We start from the raw sequence: 15342 nt of genomic DNA on the forward strand, positions 1-15342 counted from the left end.
AAAGGAGTGAATTGAGAGGCAGTTAGAAGCATTCCAGTATTTTAGGGAGATGAGAATGTAGAACGATCTTTCCGGTCTTTAGGCCATATAAACAATCTAAATATGATGTGCTTTGTAGAAAGATTATACATTTTGATTGTAATATTTAAGTTGAAACAAAATCAACAGAAATTTGATTAGTCCTGAAATATGATAATTTTAGATTTGCAATTTAAGCCAGAACATCCATCATATATACTACATAGAAATAACATTTGACAATCCAAAATTAACATATAGACAATAATAATAAGTACACAAGAGCTTCTCAAATGCTTTGCAAAGGCTGTGAGTGAGCAACCTACAAAGAGTTCCCACAATGCACCTTATTACTAATCTTCATTACTGAGTACTATACCAATTTGGAGAGATTTGTTTTACAAGTTGACATCCCAGTGCTGAGATGCAGGCACGTTACTCAAAACACACCCCTACCCATTCCTGCCTATAAAAAAACAATTTTCCAGTACTCTATCTTCAGACCTCTACCAGTACATGTCTATTCTGTCCTGCATCATCCACTCCATGGAAGGATTCTTATTTTACACAACTTTTCCAAGGTCCCTCTATCCTCTATTGAAACATGCACCACTATTTCAATATTTAGGGAGGGCGCAAGGCCATTAGCTCTGGCTGATATCCACCTAAAACTAAATATTTTCTATCAATAAAAATAAAATCTTTTCTTGCCCATAAGCTAAGTAATTCTTGCCTAAACAGATTTGACCACAATAGATAAATGAACAAATTCCTACAGGTCATTTTTAAAACAATGAATAACGGACCAAACCTGCTTCTATATGCAGTTTTCTGGTTGCAAATATAGGGAGAACATTTGTCAGACTTCTTTCATGAAAAAAAGTTAACAAAATCTGGTAATATTTACCTTGCTGGAAGTAACTGCTAAAACTCTGAACCCCTCATCATTACCAATGCATATTTTGCTACATTCAGATCGCTACCTATCCCTGATTACCTTTTCTCAGCAGCAGTAAATTTGCCAGACCTCCTTTAGATATCTCCCATGAAAATGTAACTAAACAGAAAAGGAGCTTGTTGGGTCCATCATTACTAACATACTAAATTCCTCATGTATATCTGTAATCGCCCTTCTGCTTGGAAACTGTAGTAATTTGTCCCTTTCTGAAAAAACTTTCAGCACACTGATTTGGCTAACTTATGCCAATTTCACTTTTCCCATAGTTCTGTAAATGACTAGAAAAGGAGGCAACCATTCAATTATAAATATTCGTCCAACAATATACTTCCAGATAAACTGGCACATTTTAGACCTAGTGTGGGCATAGAGACAACTGTGATCTTGATACTAGATGACCTCTGTCAGTGCAGCAATCTAACTTAATGTATCAGCTGCATTCTCCATCCTCAATCACAACATCTGCAGTACACTGAGCAGTAAAGGAGTCAAAGTCCAGGTGCCAGCATGTATACAATCATTTCAGAACACACTGACAATGTCTAGCTTTCCTTGTTTAAACATCTTGTGGTGGTCTGCAGGCCTCAGCAGTCCTATCCTTAATTTAACCTGTATGTACCTCCCTTTGGTCATTTGCTACATGAATACAATATAACTGTATACATGCATGTGAATAACACACAGATTCTTTGCAATCTCCAAAATACAAGTAATGTTGACTATAATATTTTAATCCAAACCTTGGAAGACAGACACTCACTCGCCCCTGGATTGAAAGGAGACTTATTTACAACGCAATCCAGCAAAAAGCAGACATTGTTGATACAAAACCAGAATCCTGACTGTGCCTTTAATTTCTAGCCCTCCTCTATGGGGAGTCCTCCAGTACCTGCTAAGATGGCCCAACCTAGTTTTTCCTATACATCTTTCTTCTATGTCAAAGTCCTGTTTTCATCATCTCTGTCTTTCTTGGAGAATTTTGCGCTTTGTGTCACTCTCTCACCTTATCACCATTGTTAACGTACTTGTTCAGTCACAAATGGACTTTATCAATGCAGTCTGTATCCGCATCCCTACAGATTATAATCACCATGTCTTACACCATGTGTAAAGATAAAGCATGGGTTAAATAACCATGAGCATATTTCTGCTCATATTAAACATCTCCATAACCAAGAGATTTATTTTTTAAATTGCCTGCATCATACATGTTTGTTCTGATCATGAACCTATGTTTCTTTACCAGAAATTTGAAAAACATACTCAGATTAAAACATTTAAGACCCAGATCACAGTTACTATTACAAATCCCCAAATGGGGATGCAGGGCGTTCTGTGTCAAAGGCGTATTTATTTTGAACAGTAAGTCTCTTTAACTGCCCATATGAATTTGAGGAAACTTCTTAAAACGTGGCTTTTTGCCACCAGCCCTCAGTAACATCATATGCGCAAGCTGTAGGAAAGTACCATCTTTTTGGCATGTTTCCCCCAATTTCTGCCTGATGTCAGAGTGTTTGACTGTGCCACTGGGATCTTGCCAACCAGGACCCAGTGATTATGCTCTTCTCTCCTCTAAATGTTGTCACTGCATATTGGTAACCCAGTATTTCATCCCAAATTGTCATACGTCGTAAGTCCCTAGTATATGGTACTTAGGCAACCAGGGGATCCCTCAGGGCTGCAGCATTTCTTTTGCCACCCATAGGGACCCCATGCGAAGGCTTCTACAGAACTACCATTACAGCCATTTACACTGCACCAGGTCACTTATAAGTCACCCATATACTAGGCCTTCCAACCCTGCAGGCTGGGTGCAGAATACCTGTGTGTGAGGGCACCCCTGCACTAGCAGAGGTGCCCCCATGTTGTCCAGGACCATTTTCCCGGACTTCATGAGTGCGGGGATGCCATTTTACGCGTGCACTAAACATAGGTCACAATGGTAACTCCGAATATGGCCATGTTTGTTATCAAACATGTTGAAATTATACCCAAGGCTTTTGCAAGCACTGGTTGTACGATTCCATGCACTCTGGGGACTCCTTAGAGGGCCCCCAGTACTGCCATTACAGCCTTCTGAGGTTTTCCAGGCAGCCCCAGCTGCTACCACCTCACAGACAGGTTTCTGCCCTCCTGTTGCTTGAGCAGCTCAAGCCAGGAAAGACAGAACAAAGGATTTTCTTTGGGAGAGGGATGTTACACCCTCTCCCCCTGGAATTGGGAGTTACAGGCATGGGAGGGTTAGCCTCCCAGAGCCTCTGGAAATGCTTTGAAGGGCACAGATGATGCCCTCCTTGCATAATCCAGTCTACAACAGTTCAGAGACCCCCAGTCCCTGCTCTGGCGCGAAACTGGACAAAGGAAAGGGGAGTGACCACTCCCCTGTCCATCACCACCCACGGGGTGGTGCTCAGAGCTTCTCCAGAGTGTTCCTCGGTTTTGCCATCTTGGATTCTAAGTTGGCAGGGCACTCTGGGAGCATCTGAGTGGCCAGTGCCAGCAGGTGATGTCAGAGCCCTCCCCTGATAGGTGCTTACCTGTTAGCTGACCAATCCCCCTTTCAGGGCTATTTAGGGTCTCTCTCTTGGGTGGTTCTTCAGATTTGGATTGCAAGAAACCAGCAGGAATCCTCTGCATCCTTTACTTTACCTCAGTGGTTCCCAACCTTTTAATTTCTGTGGATCCCCACTTTATCGTTACTGGAACCCGGGGACCCACACTGAATCATTATTGGAATCCGGGGACTCCCCACTGAGTCATTACTGAAAGCTGGGGACCAAATCTGTTAATTTTATTTAATTTTCTAAGCAGTCACAGAACCCCTGAGGAGGCTTCGCGTACCCCCAGGGGTCCCCGGACCACTTGTTGGGAACCACTGCTTTACCTTATTACTGAAGAAACTGCATTTGGACCCTCCACGAACTCTACAACCGCAATAAAGAAGCAAAGACGACTTCTGCAACATTGAATCTTCAGCTCCTGCCAGCAACTGCAACTGTTTCCCGGTTGTGCATCCTCAGAGGACAGCCAGTCTTCAGCCTGCACCAAAAGAACAAAGGCGTCTCCCTTGAAGTGAAGGAGTCACTTTCCAGCTTCAGCAGGCACTCCTTTGCAACGACGACCGGTGGCTTGGGTTCCCTCTCCTGAAGAAGTGTGTGGATCCAGCAACACGGGTGGTGGACTAAAGTGGTCCCGACGTCCAACTTTGGTGGAGGTAAGAGCTTGCCTCCCCACGCAAGACAGCATCCCCGTGCACTGCGTGTTTTGCAGTTGCCAAGGCTTGTTGGCATCCTTCCACGAGTTTCGTCGTGCACTGTGCAGTTCCGGTCCCCAGCAATCCTTCCTGCAAACACATAGCGGCGTGGGATCCCTTTGTGTAGTGCTGCGTGGGACTCCTTTTGCATCTTCTTTGTCCCCGTGCAGTGGGACTCCTGTGCACGCTGCCTGGTCTTCTGAGGGCTCTCTGAGTTGACTAGAGCCCCTTTTGTCTCCCCCTACTGGGTAGAGGCCACCAGGTCCCTACTGGTCCCGGGCAGCGCCATTTTCTGCTAACCACGAGCTTTGCGTGTGCCAAGGCTTGTTGGCGGAATACAGCGATGCAAACCAGACTGCAATCATCCATCCGTCGTGGAACATCACCTGCACCAACCAGGCACCCGCATCAGTCTTCTTCACCGGTGGTTCTTCTCTTGCACCTTCATCCAGGTTAGCAGGGGCTCCTGTTCTCTCTGGACTCTTCAGTGCTTATTGGACTTGGACCCCTTCTTCCACGGGTCTTCTGGTTCTTGCTAAATCTTCTATCACGTGTTCTTGTGTGTTCTAGGAAAGTTACTTTGATTTGCTCCTGCTTTCCTGGGTTCAGGGGTGGGTTCTATTACTTACCTTTGGTGTTTTCTAACACTCCCAGCGCCCCTCTAAACACCACACTTGCCTAGGTGGGAAACCGACTTTCGCATTCCACTATTTTAGTATATGGTTTGTGTTCCCCCAGGCCCATTTCTAACTATTGTGATTTTCACTATTTGAACTGTTTTCTACCCGTTTTTACAGATATTTCTGCATTCTAGTGTATACACTGTGTATATTACTTACCTCCTAAGGGAGTATAGTCTCTAGGTATTTTGGGCATTTGTATCACCAAAATAAAGTACCTTTATTTTTGTAACACTGAGTATTTCCTTTCATTTGTATGGATACTGTGTGACTACAGTGGTATTGCATGAACTTTGCATGTCTCCTAGTTAGGCCTTGGCTGCTCAGCCACACTACCCATAGAGAGCCTGGCTTATAGACACTGACTACATTTCACTAATACGGGATAACTAGACTTGATATAAAGTGTAAGTACCTTAGGTACCCACTACAAACCAGGCAAGCCTCCTACACAAGCCTTTTCTCTTTTTAGCACCCAGAGAAACTCAGTGTGTATGTCAATCTTTTATAATATTCAAATAAATAAACAATGGATTGGTTGTAAAGTGCAGAAAGAGGACTGATGTGTAACAGGAAGACAAATATGGAGATATGAGAGAACACGTTCTCAAGTTCTGTGAAGATGAAAGTCCCAGACAATTTGGCATCCGGCCAAAGATATTTTTTGAATCACATTGATCAGACCACAACGTGGCAGGACCCCAGAAAGGCCATGCTTTCACAGATAAATGTTACACCACCCACCAGCCCTGCAGTGCAGCAGAATCTCATGAATCCTACAACATCCCTGCCTGATGGATGGGAGCAAGCTATGACCCAGGATGGACAGATTTACTACATTAATCATAAAAACAAATCCACCTCTTGGCTAGACCAAAGGTTAGACCCACGTTTTGCAATGAGTCAAAGGCTCAGCCAAAGTGCTCAGAAAAGCCCCCACCGCCGTTAACATCTCAGAGCCCACAGAATTATCTAATAGGAGGTGGTTGCAGTCAGCAACAACAGATGAGACTACAGGAGCTGCAACTGGAGAAACATAGGCTCAGACTGAAGCACCAAGAGCTGTTTCGGCAAGAATTGGCTCTCCGCAGCCAGCTGACTCCTATGGACCAAGATGGTGTTCAGCAAAATTCTGTCCCTTCACCTGGGGTGTCACAAGAATTAAGAACAATGACAACAAACATTACTGATCCCTTCCTGAACAGCCGTACTTACCATTCAAGAGATGAGAGCACCAACAGTGGACTGAGCATGAGCAGATACAGTGTTCCTAGAACTCCAGATGACTTTCTGAACAGTGTTGATGAAACGGACATAGGTGATGCAGTGAACCAAAGCAACATACCTTCTCAGCAGAACCGTTTCCCAGATTATCTAGAGGCCCTACCAGGCACTAACATGGATCTTGGGACACTAGAAGGAGAAGCCATGAATGTAGAGGGAGAAGAACTAATGCCGAGCCTGCAGGAGGCTTTGAGTTCTGACATTTTAAATGACATGGAGTCTGTTCTGGCAGCCACCAAAATAGATAAAGAGAGCTTTCTTACATGGTTATAGGGGATGCCTTTGAAACATTTGTGAAGGATCTAAACATGAGACATCTCTGCACCTGAAGTGAAAAACAAGCCTTTGATAGAGACTTTTGACTTCTGTTCAGGAAAGATAAACATTCAGTAAGATTCTTTCAGCCAAACCTTTGCCCTTCCCTGACCACTGCTGCTTTTTATTGTTTTGCTGACCTCTTTAACAATTGGGAGCCAGAAGAATCAACTTTTGTTTAATGTGTCTCATTTGCTGGTGCAAGTATTGGTTGAAATGGAAAAAAGTGACAGAATGGGAAATTAGTTATGTTCTCTACTTTTATTTTGTGGATATCATTTTAGCTTTTTTTTTTTTTTTACTTGTATTTTAAACGTCTGCATGGTCACTCCTTTCCAGCTGGTTAAAAAATGTTGTCCATCTGACAATCCAAAAATGACGCAACTGATAAAAAAATTCAATGCTGATTTGGGTGATGCAGCAAACCAGAACTACAGGCTCTAGACATATTTTCAAATACTCCCAATTTCTTTATATCAGGTAAAGTGCTTTTGGTAGATATATATTTTATGATACAATGCATTATGATTAAAGGTTTTTCTCATTATGTATCACTTTTACCGTATACAAAATGGTGGGGTTGTTTTTTATCACATGAAATATGGTGTCAGATAAAAGCGAGCTGTTGTGTAAGTGATGAGGTTGAGCACCCACACCTGGTTTTGTACTACCAGGTCAGATGATGGGACAGCTGGGATTAAAGACTGGTTTTGAGTTGCTTTATTCTGCTAGACACTCCATTGCACGTGTGCTAAGGTGAATGCTTGCTGGTTTAATCAAGGTCAGGTGATTTTGTCAAAGCATAGTTCAGGAAGGTAGTTAATTGTTTTTTTATAATGAAATGGCAATGCGTGGATTTTAGTCATATTTAAATGTCTGTTTTTATATATGTCAGTTATAACTTGAGCAAGGTAGTTTTCTTTTTTCTGTAATTCTCATCATACATATATAAATATATTTTTAAGGTATTGGATTATATTTTTCTGATAAATAGCCAGTGTTGTATTTTTCGTCCAAGTTTGTTTGATAAGAGATATGTAACAGTGGTCTGGAGGAATTTGACTGGTGAGGGTTATAAGGTGGTCAGGTTTGCACATCTGTTTTCCAAATAGCATTAAACAGCAGCATTGGGTGCCTTTTTTTTAAAGATGAAAACAAAAAACGGATTTAAACATGTGCAGCTGTTCCATACCTAGCACTGTGCCTTTGTGTCTGAAGTTTCAATTTTGGCAACAGTTTTGGGGTTTTCTGATATATAAGTATCTCACTTATTACAATCTTGATGCTCGAGAGTCAGTAGTTTGGTATACTGAGGGGGGCACACTCCATTGGTCTGTATACACTATAATCTCCAAGTAAATAGCCCCTTTTCACACTATCTGCGCAAGTCCTGGCTGATGGCAGCTTATTATTGTTTTTGAAGTGCATAGGTACATACTTGTCTCCTCAATTTAAATTAACACCAGTGGCTTTGTGTTTACTATTTTTCATCCACTCAGAAAGTTTGCTCACATCATTAATTTGACGTTTCCAATACCAAATGCAATCATCTGAACATGAGTGCATAGTAAATGCTTTGCAAAAACTACCAGTGCATCCTTCGCTATTTGCAAACATTTAATTTTGTAAGAAGATAGATTGCCTATTGGAAGATGGCCACTGCCCACAGAAGACAACCTTCTGTCCACAATTCTTCTTCTGCTGGTTCTTTTTCCTAGGACTGTCATCTAACAGAGTAGCTCTGGAAACTATACCAGTATACTCCAAATAGGCAGTGACCACCGTAATGCTCTCTGGGAAGAAGGCCTTCCTAAAGGCCCTTCTGAGGAGGAAACTCCTCCCCAACCTAAATGGCTAGTCCTTTTAATATGGAGGACACAATTACTGCAGGGCAGTGATTTAAGGCCCACGTGCCTAAACATGGACATATCATATACACGGAAGTTTCCCTCCAGTTTTTTTTTTAAACGCATTTCGTACCTGGACCTATACAGAACCTGCTTCTATCTGTACTTTTAGGACTTGTGGCGGAGTACTGGCCAATCCCTCCTGGCTAGAAACAAGCCTGAAGGTCTTGCTGAAGCTCTGTTGGCCTGCGCGCCTCTTAGCGTTGTGAGCGTGGAAGCCCTCAGCTAGCCTGGGTTCTGAGAAGAAGTCGCAGTGCCATGAAGCCCTCTCTTCTCAAAAGATGCAAGAGGAGGGCTGTCCAAATAAATGCAACAAGTGCAGGTTAGCCGTGTGATAACTTTGTCTGGGGAGCACACCCCCACTCTACATCACCTGTTCTTATTTTGTTTCTTCACAGATCTTATGGTTGTTCCAGTTGCCCAGCACTTGGCTGCCCTACAAGTTAGCCAAGTGGAGAAAGAGCTCAAAAGCGGGAGACAACCCCTTTATGTCTTTAGGCTTACAGCCAATTGTGATGGCCAGACTGTGAACTATCCTCCTTCAACATTTGTGTTGGTCAGCAGCATAGTAACCTCCTCAACACCTCTCCCTACCCCCACCAAAACACACACACACACAAGTAAGCACTGGGCCCATGAACTGAACTGGATCCCCCTTCAAAGTTAATTAATTGCAGACAAATTGCTTACAAATAATATTGTGAGGGAAAACCATGACTGAAGGATATAGCAAGTAGGCTGCCATGGGTTGCAAAGGAAACCGAAAAAAAGAAATAATTAAAATAGGGGGTGAAACAGTGAGAGGGACAAATAGAGTGAGCATGAGAGAGAATGGTAAAAAAACAAGTTAAGGATGAGAGAAAAAAAGGGTAGATAGTAGGGATGAGTGAAAGAACAGATCTATGGAAACGCAAAATGAGTGATGAAAGAGTGAAAGGATAAATAGATGAAAGGATAAATGGAAGAACTATGAAGAACGCACTGATCAGGAGAATGAAAGGACATTTAGGTGTACACAAGTATATTTTGATGGATAGATGCATGAAAGGATGAATGTATAAGTGAAAGGTTGAATGTATAAGTGAAAGGATGAATGTATAAGTGAATGGATGGATGAGGTATTGATGGAAAAGTGAAATGCTGGACTGACGACTAGATGAACATATAGATGGGGGGAAGGTATGGATAGATGGATTGAAGGAGAATGAAAGGGGAAAAGGATCTTTCCTGAGGAGGGTCAAATTTGCTCACTTCACTCACTCAGTGTGACTATACGTATGCTTCAAGCGATGTCTATTTTAATTTTGTGGCTACTGCCTTGGTGTTGGGTTCCCCGAGAAACCCTAAACCTAGAGGCAGGCTCATCCCAATGGACTCAAACACACTTTCTGCCCATTTTCTCTGCAAGTTACCAAGTATATGGGGTGATTTTTTTTTCTTTTGCATCTGCATTGTTATAGGTGTTATGTTGCCAACACATGTTAAAAACTTCATTTTGGTGGGAGGCATGCAGTCCTATATTATATAGTATGTTGGTAGCGACCCATTCGTGATCATCTTCATTGCAACGTTTACAGAACTGCATAACCTCTACAACACTCCACTGTACACTATTGCACCCTACGCCACTCCGCTGTACCACACTTCACTCCTTGCCACTCCACTATGCGCTATTCCACTGTAGGCAAGTACAGTGTACATCACTCAACTCAATGCTATTCAACTCTATGCCACTCCACTGTACACTACTCCATGGTACGTTATTCCACTGTGTGCTAATCTATTGTATGATAAGCTATTGTATGCTATTCCACTGTACGCTATTTCAATCTACGACACTCCACTGTATGCCATTCCACTCTACACCACTCCACTGTACGCTATTTCAGTATATGCTACCATACTATACGCTAGTTCACTGTATGCCACTGCTCTCTGCGCCACTCCCCTTTATGTAACTCCATATTATGCTATTACACTGTATGCTATTACAGTCGACCCCACTACACTCTACCCTGCTCCACTCTACAACAATCCCTCTTACGGTATTCCACTCTACAAATCTCCAATCTAAGCTATTCCACTGTACGTACCTACAATGTATCTCACTCCGCTCTAATATACGCTATCTACCCCACTCAAGTGTACACTATTCCATTCCACTCTCTGGTATGCCACTCCACTGTACCTCACTCCACTGTACTCCAATGTATACACCACTCCACACCACTATCCTCTACAGCACACTACTCCAGTCTATGATACACCACTTCATTGGACTCTGCTACCCTCTACTCCACTGCACGACATGTTACCCCGCTCTACCGCACAGTACGGCACTACACTCTACACCGCCCCACTGTACCACAGTCTTCTGCACTCTAATCAACTCCACAAAACTTTACTAAACTCTGTGCCACTATGCAACATCGTACTCCACTCGATGGCCCTATACTACACTATCCAATCCTCTATTTCGCTCTATGCCCTGACACCCCAATGTACAACACTCTACTCCACATTTTCGAATACTCTAGGACACACCACTCCACTGTACAAGACGCCACTCCAATTTACTTAACTCTACAGTATGCCTGTCCACTCTGGTGCACTCCACGCCACTGTACCATACAACATGCCACTATATAACAATTTACTCCACTGTATGCTACACCACTCCACAATACTTTACAACAGTACACTGTGCAACACTATCCTCCACTCGTCTGTACCACACTCTACTTAATGACACTCCACTGTACAGTAAACTCTACGATTTGAAATACATTTTCAGTAAAAATGAAAAAGACATTGATATTCAATGAAAAAACAAAGACTACATTAACTATATCTTACCACTCTACTGTAGGAAGCTGGCACTTTATACAGTAGACCAGAAAGAGGTACACTAGGTAAAGAGTCCAAGCAAACCTCAGAGGAATTACAGAGGCATAAATGACACCGCAAATGCTCTCTTTTGTGGTAGTGTGGGCAAGTAGTTAGGCATATCAGAGGGTAGGGCTAACTACATGTGCATGTACTGCACACACAAAGGCAGTAAACAAGACACTCTCAATAAAGAAAACGAACACCAATTTATAATATAACACGTCTTTTTATATAAACTTTGATACCAGTATCATTGGAATCTGGTGAGTACTTTTCGAGTTTTTACAGTTTTCAAGGTTGAGACTGCAATTTTTGGAGCAGTAATGTTATTCTACAGAGGGGAGAAAAAAAAAAAAGCTGCATACAGGTATATTACAGTGACTTATGGGACAAATCTCTTAGACCTAAGGTAAGGTAAGTATTGGGGGAATGTAGGAGGCTGGCCCTCTATGTAGTGTGCAAAGCTAGGCACACTGTGTAGGGGGTCCAGGCAACCAAACATTGATTTACAGAGGTAAAAACTAGACCACCTAGTGCTCTAATTTTTATGGTAGCTTGGTTGAGCAGTTAGGCTAATCTTGGAGAAGTGCAAAGCATCTGTTGCACTCACAGTATCAATAAATGAAGACATACACTCAAAAGAATAACTCAGGACCAATTTATCAAATACTTCAGAATGTAATATACATTTTAAAGACAAAGATCATCAAAATTGGGTAAGTTCTTTTTAAGTTATGAATTTTTGAGGTTTTAATAAAAATAGCCTTTTTGTGCATTATTATGCACCATAGAAATCAATGGAGAAAATACTTTGAAAATGCATATAAAATCAGGCAGTGCGTTTACCAATGTCTCCTTTTGCAGGTATGTCAAGGTCGTAGGTGGGCACTATACACCACCTGGAGAAATTCAGATGACTCCGGGTTTCAGCGGGAGCAGCTGTAGAAAAGTTGTTGAACCTGAAGCCAGGCCACAGCGGGGAACCACTTGGAAAAGTGCTGCACAGGTGGACTTAAAGGTAAGTCCCATGGATCCCCTTGGAGTGTCGAGGTCGCAAGGGGTTGGGGACTCTTAGGGCATAGCTGGTTTGTCGGTGCAGAGCACAGGGCTGCCGAATCGGTGAGCCAGGAGCTGTGCGCAAAGGTGCCCTTGGAAGCAGGAAGTAGGTCTCTGTGAGGGTTACTTGCAGGTCAGCAGGGGTCTGCTGGTGGGAGGTTCTGGTGATTTCTGAAGTCCCTGGACTGGGGCTTCCTCCTGGTCCTTTCACAGTCTGGAATGGACAGTCCTTCATGGTGTCCGATATCAGGTGACCAGTACCTGGGGCTACTGCATGGCCTGGCCAACGGAGGGCACAGTGCCACCAAACCTGACACACTGGCAGGGTTTGTCCTCACGGCCCAACCAGTGAAGTTTGGTACAGCTGCAGCGTCCGGTCGGTGAAGTCGCCTTCAATGGGTCTTTGGTTCCTTGTGGTGACTGATGCCTCCACTCTGGAGGGAGATCTTTGGCGATTTTTTAAGACTGGGGTTTGTAGTCACCCAATGTCCAAGCAACCCTTGAGAGGCAGTAAGCCTTTTGGAGCTCACTCGAAGGGCAGTGCACATTCCTGAGGGAGAGGGTGCTAGCACCTCCTCCCAGGAAGGGCTTTGTTCTGAGTCCCAGAGAGCAGGATCTCTCACCCCAGGGGCACAGAATTTTGTCTGGTGGTGGCAGGCTGGTTGTGACCGACCAGCAACCATGCCACGGTAGTTAGCTTTGGCAGGGGACACCTCTAATTTGACCCCGGGTACATTTTGTAATAAATCCAATAATGGTAGCAGTCTGGATTTATCATTCCGAGTTGTTTGATACTAAACAACCCAGGGTAGTCATCATGTAGCTGTGAAACTCGCAATGACCAGTGTCCAGCACATGCATTAAAATGGCTGCCCTGTTCACTTTCTAGCTCCCAGGTTTGGCAAGGACACAGTAGGGGCGTATTGCTCATGCATCAATGCCCACACATACAATATAGTGCACCCTGCCTTAGGGCTGGAAGTCCTGACAGAGTGGTGACTTATAGTGAGTAGTGTACAGGGCACACAGGTTGTGTGCCATGTCGAGTTTGTCTTTTGGGATTGCATCAGAACACTCGGTCTGCAATGGCAGTGCTGGGTGCTTCTGGATGCATGGCTCTAAAGGGAGGCACAATCTGTGCTGCTGCCTTCAGGGGCCTACCCTTAATACTCCATGCCCTGGGTACCTAAGTACCATCTACTATGGACCTATAGTGACAGCTAAAGGTTTTGCTAATCGTGCCAATGCATCACAATAGTTTTAGGGGAAGAGTTCTGGCCCAGAGAACCTGGTTAGCAGGGGCGCTGGCCACTAAAAAACTGCTTTCATGGCTCTTGAGTATCCTTCTTCGTAGGTCAGCAGGAATCGGAGGTCCTGGTGTCAGGAGGTCTCATAAGTACCCAATTTAGGGGCATTAAAGGGAGTGACAGGTTGTAGCCAATGGACTACTTACAACCGGGTCACAACGCCCCCTAGATGACCACTTCCTTTGGGGAGTGGGCATCACCCTGTCCCAGAATTCCTAATTCTGCCACACACAAGATGGAGGAATTCCTAAAGCTGTGGTCATTTCAGCCTGGGCGGGCGGAGGGGGAAATCTTGTTGGAATTTGCTTGCCTTCAGAGGAAAGCCACAGCTGCATACTAAGAGTCGTGGGTTTCTTTGAAGCTCTCCTGCCTTGGAATGCAGATTTGCAGGTCATCAAGTTGGGAGGGGTGTGTTAACACCCTTGCCAAAGTAGGCTTGTTCCTGACCGCCCAAGAACAAAGGCTCTCAACTTGGGGGTCACAAAATCATCTGTTGGTGGCAGACTGTTGGAAACTAGTCAGTCAGCCCACCAGCAGTTGGTAGGTTTTCAGAGGGCATCTCAAAGGTAACATCTGGGTGCATGTATCAATAAATCCATCACTGGAATCAGTGAGGGTTTATTAATAAGAGATGTTTGATACCAAACATCCCTATTTTCAGCGAGACCATCATGTAGCTGATGAACTCGTATTGACCAGTGTCCAGCAAATGTACTTAAAATGGCTTCCCTGTTCACTTACTATGTTTAAGAATCAACAAACACATAGTAGGGGCATATTTGCTCATGCAGATATGCCTTCACATGTAATATAATGCACCATGCCTTAGGGCTGTAAGGCCTGCTGTGGAGGTGACTTACAAATATTACAGACAGTGTTAGGGGATATGGCACACAAACGTGTGCCATGTTGTTTTTTTACTTTTTGGAGCACCTTGACACACGCCCTGCAGTGGCAGTCTGTATGGGTGTGGTGCCTGGTACCTTGGAGAGGTACAAGTTATGCTTCCGCTCTTATGGAGCCTCTTTAGTACCTGTGCCGTAGGTTCCAGAGAAACTACCACACAGTTTCCTACATCTACCGTGCACTATGTTCTCACAGAAGATTTGATCTGCGATGTCATAACGTTTCTGGTAAATACTTGTATTTTTGGTGATAAGTGAGATAATATAAAACGATTTAAGCAGTGCATGGAGATGGAGCGAGTTATAATTAAGTGTGGCTACCATGTTGAGTACGCTGTGTATTGAGGTGCATGAGTTTTAATAATTTGAAGGCATTTTGTGTGATTTATAAGTTAAAGGTATAACTTTAGAAGGTTTTGTAGTTTAAGTTCTGGTTGTACATAAAAAATAAAGTTATATTAACTTAAAGATGGTGCATACATTTTTAATTCAATGTATAACTATAACTTAAGAAATTGTAATGTTGGTGTATTTCAAGTTTGGTTTGTATAAAAAGAATATACAGTTTTCCTAACTATTACAAAGGTTTAACCATTGTTTTTCTCACTGAAATACACATATGTGGTCCTCCTCCCCTGGAGGTCTCCAAGGGTCTTTGAGAGATCATTTATGTCCTCTGGCAAGTAGACTTTCATATACAGTTGCATGTCATTAGATTAAAAGTAGAAGGAGATGTTGGATTGTCTAAGGAGAGAGCTGAGGGGTTCAAT

At 43.3% G+C, this 15342-nt stretch overlaps 1 protein-coding gene and 1 pseudogene across 3 annotated transcripts in view; one reads left to right on the plus strand and one right to left on the minus strand.

Moving 5' to 3' along the window:
• Positions 1-15342, minus strand: part of ORC3 (origin recognition complex subunit 3) — a 342442-nt gene that overhangs the window by 186796 nt on the left and 140304 nt on the right. The gene's annotated exons all lie outside the window — the stretch shown is intronic.
• LOC138295198 (transcriptional coactivator YAP1-like) lies at positions 5532-6872 on the plus strand (annotated as a pseudogene).

This window comes from Pleurodeles waltl, chromosome 5 (genome assembly GCF_031143425.1).
Source record: "Pleurodeles waltl isolate 20211129_DDA chromosome 5, aPleWal1.hap1.20221129, whole genome shotgun sequence".
Taxonomy (NCBI): domain Eukaryota; kingdom Metazoa; phylum Chordata; class Amphibia; order Caudata; family Salamandridae; genus Pleurodeles; species Pleurodeles waltl.